Source organism: Equus caballus, chromosome 30 (genome assembly GCF_041296265.1).
Source record: "Equus caballus isolate H_3958 breed thoroughbred chromosome 30, TB-T2T, whole genome shotgun sequence".
Lineage (NCBI taxonomy): Eukaryota > Metazoa > Chordata > Mammalia > Perissodactyla > Equidae > Equus > Equus caballus.
The window spans coordinates 37,043,372-37,051,141 of record NC_091713.1 but is presented as its reverse complement, the minus strand read 5'-3'; positions in this window follow the sequence as shown (position 1 = coordinate 37,051,141).

Sequence of the window (7,770 nt, the reverse complement as noted above, 5' to 3'; positions counted from 1 at the left end):
CTGTAAGGAAAGGGAAAGACACTGAGAAGGTCTCGCCTGGATCTGAGGACACTCGGGGCCACGGGATGGCTGTGGTCAGTCCTTGGAAGGACTGTCCTGGGGAAAAGAGATTGGCCTGTTCTCCACGGCCCCAGATGGCAAAGACGAGGGCCGGGGAGTGGAGCTATAGGGACCCAGAGGTTGGAGCAGGTCAGAGATGTTAGACGTGTCTAACAGCCAGGATGGCTTCAAGTTGTCCTTCCCTGGAGGGGCTCCGAGGGCCTGCTTGGCTGGCCTGGAGGCTGTGGTCACTGGCCTTCAGAGTCAGCTGGTGGGGAGGGAGGCAGGGAAGTCTCTTAAGATTAGCTCAACACGAGATTCTGTGACTCTAGACCCAGAGTCACCTTGAATCCCACGTACACGAGTGTTGAGCACACGCTCTGTGCTGGACCCCCTGTTGGGTGTTGAGAAGGGACAGGAGAACGAGTAAGTCGCTGTTCCCGCCCACAAGGAACCCCACATCCCACAGGCGTGAGGTAGACACGCCCGCAGGTCAGGACCCGATCGTGGCCTCTGTGCGGGTGTAAGCGTGCGGGTCTCTCAGAGGGAAGGACGGATGGGGTTTGGACGGGCAGAGCTGGGGAAGGACACACCAGGCAGAGGGAACGCTGTGACACACCAGTCACAGCCGGGTTAAACGGGCACTGCGTGTTGGGGAGACGCCTAGCATGGGTGGGGTGCGCAGGAAGGGGACAGAGGGTGGACTGGGCCAGCCCGGGAGAGCCTTGGGTGACCCCTAAGGATTCTAGCTCCAGGAAATTGGGAGCCGGCAGATGGTTTAGGCCGAGGAAGGCTGCGATCAGCATTGTTTTCAGACGGCTCAGGTGGTGGCAAGCTCGGGAGGCTGGGAGGTGGCTGGGGAACAGGAGGAGGAGGGGCCAGCTGGAGACGCCTGCATCCTGCCGTGGCCGAGGCCAGGCTGGAAGGTGGCCCAGGTTAAGACAGTGAGGATGGAGGTGAGGTGACATTGCAGAGCAGTCCGCCGTGGCGCCTGGGGGGGACAGGAGGTTTTAAAGGGGAGGCCAGAGTTTCTTGCTTGGGTGACTGGCTGGGTGGCGATTTCAATAACCTTTGTTTTTTGTTTCTCAAAAGCAAACAAACCACCCTCTGTGTGGCTCAGGCTTGTTTTAAACATCACGGAGCCCTGAGCAGAAGGGAAGGCCCAGGGCCATGCTAGGAAGCCGGCGAGAAGCTCCGAGGGCAGCCACAAGAGGTCTGACGCTTGCTACGTGAGTTCTCCCCTCTTGGTGCCTCAGTTTCCCCTGAATGAGCAGCAGAGGCGCACACAAGGACCCAGACCCTCTCCTCAGCCTCCCTCTCTCACTCCCGCATCTCTCGCTCCACCCCCGACGTCTCTACCAACCTTTGCAGCTCCCCTCTCAAGATAACCCGGCGGGCCGATGGTGAGGCATGTGTGCGGGGCTGCCCGCACCGGCCTCCGCCCACAGTTCAGCCTCGCTGTGAGTCTGTGTGACCACCAGCCGGACACGTGGGTCCACAGGGCTCAGACCCCTGGACGCCAAGTGTGGAGCCCCTCTCGCTCTGATCTCCAGCAGCGGCTGGCTCTTGGGCCACATTTGGGAAATGGAGCGGAGCTTGTCCCCGTCCCCAGCAGGTGCTTGGGGCCTGCAGGAAACTACTGCAGGGGGAGGCTGGGGCTTGGGTGGGGGGTTGCGGGAAGAAAGCTTAGTGCTGCCCGGGAGCCTTACTGCAGTTCAGCTGAAGAAATGTCCCGTGTCATCACACTACGCCGTCGCCATCACTGCCCCCCAGTTGCTGCCACTTCTAGATCCCCAGGCCACCCCCTCTTTCCCGGAAGAACTTCGGCTCCAGTCTGCCGTCACCTTCTCAACGTTACTTCTGTTTTCATTCTCGGTGATTTCAACGCCCACGAGCACGATCCTTCCAATATCCTGGCCTCTTGGTTCCTTGATCTCCTCTCCTCCAACAATTTTGTCTTCTATCCTGTCTCAGCCATTCACGCCCACGGTCAGCTAAGCTTCTTGTTACCAAGAATGATATTTTCTCCGTAGTTTCAGTTTCAAACCACACACTCTCTGTGACCTCTTCCTAACTTACAGCTCAGCCCTTCAAGTGTCCTGACTCTAATAATTCAGATCCTGCAGCCCGTTCATTCCACCACCTCCATTTTAATCAGCTCTCCAGCCTCTCACCTCCTCTCTCTCCTCACCCGGGTTAAAGCCCGCGGTCCCCCTGTGATCCCTCCCTCACATGCATCCTTAACTCCCTGACTCCTCTCTGGCCTCGTTGGACCTGCCTGCACAAACCGCTGGTCACGTCCTCGTCACCTACGCTATACCTGCACCTGTGTGCCAGCGAAACCTGGGTGGAGAAGATCGTGCCCCTGCTGACTGGCTTCCCTTTACGTTCACGACCACCAACCTCAAGGGGGCCCTCAGTGCTGCCCGCACTCCTGCATCCCTAGTTCTTTAGTTTTCTTACTTTTCCTAGAAAACGACTTCACGCCTTCTCCCCTCTTCCAAGCATCTAACACGCCCTCCTCTATCCTCATTCTCGGGTGATAACTGGGCTTCCCATCTCACTGAGAATGTGGAGGAAAACAAAGGTGACCCCGACAAGCTCGCTTCACCGTGCCTGCCCACCCACCTGCCTCTGGGGCCGGAGACGAAATGTTCACACCCACCAATGCTGACATCTCCGCTTAGGCACATTCTGTCCTCTCTCATCGACGCAAGAACACCACTCCAGCAATTCTCCCCAGATCATCAGTGTCTGCTTCTCTGCTGGATTATTCTCGTCAGCATATAAAACATGCTTTCACCCTCTCCCAGTGCTACATCCACCTCCGGAAACCGCCCCATTTCTCTCTTTCCCTTTACACTAGAACTTCTCAGAAAACTGTCACTACTCACTCTCTATAATTCCATTGCTCCCATTTTCTCTTGAGCCCACTCTAGCCAAGTTTCTGCTTCTTTCTTTTTTTTAAAGATTTTATTTTTTTCCTTTTTCTCCCCAAAGCCCCCAGGTACATAGTTGTATATTCTTTGTTGTGGGTCCTTCTAGTTGTGGCATGTGGGACGCTGCCTCAGCATGGCTTGATGAGCAGTGCCATGTCCACGCCCAGGATTCGAACCAGCGAAACACTGGGCTGCCTGCAGCGGAGCGCACAAACTTAACCACTCGGCCACGGGGCCAGCCCCCAAGTTTCTGCTTCTACCGCTTCACCAAAATTACTCTTGTCAAGGCACCAATGACTTCGATGTCGCTAAATTTGATGGTCAGGAGGTTCCATTTCCAGTAGTGGTGGAATTACCCCTATCAGATCATCTTTCCTGCAGGTAATAACTATAAAGTGTCCACAAAATATGGACAGTGACCGCTTCCTGAAGGGATTGAAGAGTGGCTAAAAGCAGTCAGAAGCTGAGGGAGTTGACACTCAGAAGAATAAAACTGCATTGAGTTGGTTTTCTATTTTTATAGCTTTCCACCCGAGGGCAGGCTGCAGTTGGCTCCACGCAGACCGCCTAAGCCTCAGACAGAAACTCACAGCCTCACTGAGTTGAAGGGTCAGAGGTGAGAGGTTGAGGCAGCTGGAAAGTGCAGGAGGGGAATTTTAGAAAAGAGAGGGAGTTCTTCTAATTCTGCGTATAAGCTTTGCCCATATCTCTGACTGACTCTTGAACTGTTATGCATGGAGAAAAATTCAAGCAGACCAACTAAAACTAAATGGACTGAACAGAGATTTCACTGCTGCTCACCAAAAAGGAAGTTTGAGTTCAGCCAGCTAACTGCCTGCTCAAAAAACAAAGAAACAAACAATATTCTTCAGAGGAATGTAACAGAATCCAGAAGCTACACAATGTACATAATGTCCAGGATGCAAGCCAGATTTACCAACAAAATAGGAAATAAGAAAATGTGACCCATACTTGCAAGAAAAGGCAATAAATGGAGACTGATCATGAAATGACTTAGATGCTGCAGTTAGCAGACAAAGATTTTAAAGTGGAGATTATAACTTTGAGCAGAGATGTAAAGAAAACTATATTTATAATGAATGAATAAATGGGAAATCTTATGAAAGAAATACAGAACATTAAGTAGAACCAAATGGAAATTCTGAAACCAAAGCATACAGTATGTAAAATAAAAATTCACTGGATGAGTTCAACAGCACATTTATAACAACAGAACAAAGTGTCATGGACTGAAGACCAATCCACAGAAACGAACTAATCTGAAAAAAAGGAATAAAAATAAGCAGACACTCGATGGTCTGTGGGAAACTATCAAAATGTCTAACAAATGTGTAATTGGAGTCCCACCATGAGAGGAGACAGAAAATGCAAACATAAAAATAATTGAAGAAATAATGGCCCAAATTTCCCCAAACATGGTGAAAGATGTAATGTATAGATCCAAGAGGCTCAGCAAACACCAAGCAAGATATACACGAAGAAAATCACATTATAGTCAAACTGTCAAAGGCCAAAGATGAGAGAAAACCTGGAAAGCAGGCAGAGAAAAATGACACAAAGCACACAGGGGAACAAAGACATGAGCAACTGCTAAATTCTTATCAGACCTGATGGAGGCCAGAAGACAGTGGAACAGCATCCTTAAAGCGAAGAAAGAAAAAGACACATCGAGTAGAATTCTATATCCAGAGAAATAATCCTTGAAGAATGAAGGTGAAGACATTTAAAGATAACTGTAAAATGAGAGAATTCCTCACCATCAGACCTGCCCAAGGAGACACACTAAAGGAAGTTCTTCAGATGAAAGGGAATAATATTAGATAGAAACTTGAATCTTTGGAAGAAATGAAAAGCACCAGAAATGGTAAATATTAATGACTATTTTCCTCTTAATTTCTTCCAAATACATATGGCATTTAAAGCAAAGATCATAACATTTTATTGTGGGTTTTATAATATATAGGTATAACACATATACCAAATATAGCATAAAGGGAAGGGGCTGGCAAATGAGCCTATATGGTTGCAAGATTCTCGCATTTTACCTGAATGGCCCCATATGAACTCTAAGCAGACTGACTATTTAAGGACGTATCCCATAATCTCTAGAGCAATCACAAAAAGATGTGAAAAGGAATAGCTGAAAGCTAATTGATAAATTAAAATGGAATTCTGAGAAATATTTAATTAACCCAAAAGAAGGAAGGAAAGGAGAAACAGAGGACCAAAAAGAGATCAGCAATCAGAAAACAATAGTAAAATGGTAGATTTAAATTCAAGCCAACAATAATACCTTAAACATAAATTCATTAAACACTCCATTTAAAATGCACAGATTGCCAGAATAAATCAGAGTGAGTCCTACTTGCTATCTACAAGAGGCACGTGTTAAATATAAAGACACAGACAGGTTGAAAGCAGTAAGATGGAAAAAGATACGGAATGCAAACACGAACCATAAGAAGAGAGCTGAGCCTATGTGAATACCAAATAAAGTAGACTTTGAAGCAAAGAATATTAACAGAAACAGAGAAGGACATGTCCAAGTGACAAAAGGGTCCATTTGTCAGGAAGATATAATGAAAAATGTCTATGTACATTCAACAAATGCAGAATATACGTATTTTTCAAGTGCACATGGTAAGTCACTAAGACTGTGTGCTGGGCCATGAAACAAATTGCAATAAATTTAAAGGGATTGAAATTATACAGATATGTTCTCTGAGTGGAATGGAATTGTTAGAAATTAAAAAAAAAAAAAGAAGTATCTGGAAACTCCAAAATGTTTGAAATTAAGTAACACATGACTCAAAAGAAAATCAAGAGGGGCTGGCCCGGTGGTGTTGTGGTTAAGTTTGCACGCTCTGCTTCAGCGGCCCAGGGTTCACAGGTTAGTATCCTGGGTGCTTGTCAGCCATGCTGTGGTGTCATCCCACATACAAAATAGAGGAACATTGGCACAGATGTTAGCTCAGGGCCAATCTTCCTCACCAAAACAAACAAATAAACAAACAAACGAACGAACAAAAAATACAACAAATCACAAGAGAATATAGAAAATATTTTTAACTAGCTGATAATGAAAAGAGAGTATGTCAAAACTTAGGCAGCTGAAACAGCTCTTAACGGGAGCCTTAAATGCTTGAAAATTCTGAAACCCATGACCTAAATTTCCACTTCATGAATCTCGAAAAAAGAAAAGCAAAATAGACCCAAAGTAAGTGGAAGAAAGGAAATCAGAAGGAGCAGAGACTAACGAAATAGAAAACAAACACTAGGGAAAGTTCAAAAGGTCAAAAGTTGGTTTTCTGAACATAAACTCCTTGCTAGTCTGTTCAAGAAAACAAGAGAGAACACGGGTTATCAATCCCAGGAAGGAAAGAGGCATCTCCTTGCGGCAGCTGCCTCTCAGGGGAAGGGAGGTTGGGAAAAGCGGCGGGGGAGCATCTGCAGTGATGGTGGCCTTCTATATTTTGATGGCGGTTTGGCTCGCACAGGTGCGTGCATTTGTCAAAATGCATTCAATAGTCCACGTAAGATTTGTGCTTTTCACTGTATCTAAATTTTACTTAAAAGGAGGAGACGAAGGAGGAGGGAAGAAAAGAGCCAAGCATCCGGCCTCCAAGCCTCATTCCTCGTCCCCTGTGGCCCCATCAGCATCATTTCACACAGCGGGTCCCTCCCCGCATCCAGCCACACTTCCCTCACTTGCTTCCGGATGCCACCGTCTCCTGGGTGCCCCCCCACCCCGTTCACTGGCCGCTCTCGTTCCCTTTGGCTGATTCTCCACCGTCTTTGAGCCTCTTCTCTCTCCATCTGTGCTCACTCCCTTGGTCACCTCACCTAGTCTTACGGCTTAAAAGCTCTCCGATCTTTCCTCAAAGATGGCTGGGGTCGGGCCCCAATTAGTCTAGACTCTTTAGAATGCGGGCACTTGGCAGCAGTTTGTCCCTGCTGCGTCCTGATTGCCAATGCTGGGGCTACAAGGAGCGTCCCACGTAGTCACACAGGGACACTGACCTTTCCTGAGGCTCTGGTCTGCCCCCACGGTGCCCTGTGCTGTCACAGATCCTCCCTGTGGCCATGTGTGCACGCGTGTAGGGCTCGATCATGTGTGTGTGTGTGTCTCCCTACCTTAGAGTCTCATGTTTTGTCAAATCTTGGAAACCAATAACACAATATTCCAGACGAGAAAATATTTCCCTGTCCTCTTACTCGTTTCCCTGCCTCCCTTCTTTCCGTCCTCGTTCACTTTACAAAATCAATCTGCAGCCCCTTCTCCGGGCCTGGCACTGCCGGATCCCCGCCCTCCAGGGGCCCAGCTAGTGCAGACGGAGACGAAAGGCCCAACAGTTTCCTGGGTGGGCGAGCGTTACGTGAGGCTCCGGCGTGCGCCACGGGACACCAGAAGGCACACTCAGTCCCCTGTGGAGGGGACAGGAGCAGCTAGAAGGCCAGGGCGGAGCTGGAGAAAGGCCCGCCTGCCGTTCAGGAGGCTGAAGTCCTAGATCTGCCTTTGCCACTGGAACTGCCTGGTGACCCCGAGCAAGTGTCTTCCCCTCTCTGGGCCTTGGTTTCCTCACCTGCAAAACGAGGAGAGGGACTTGCCCAGAGGTTTTCCGCCAGCTCCTTGGAGCCTGGGGTTCTGAGAACGCGCCCCCCGCCCGGGGAGGAAGTCTCCCTCACTGGGGCTGCCTCGGTGTTACCATTGGTGTTTCAGCCTTCCGCGTTAGATGTCGTCCCTAAGGGACTCTGTGGCTGAAAAACGTGT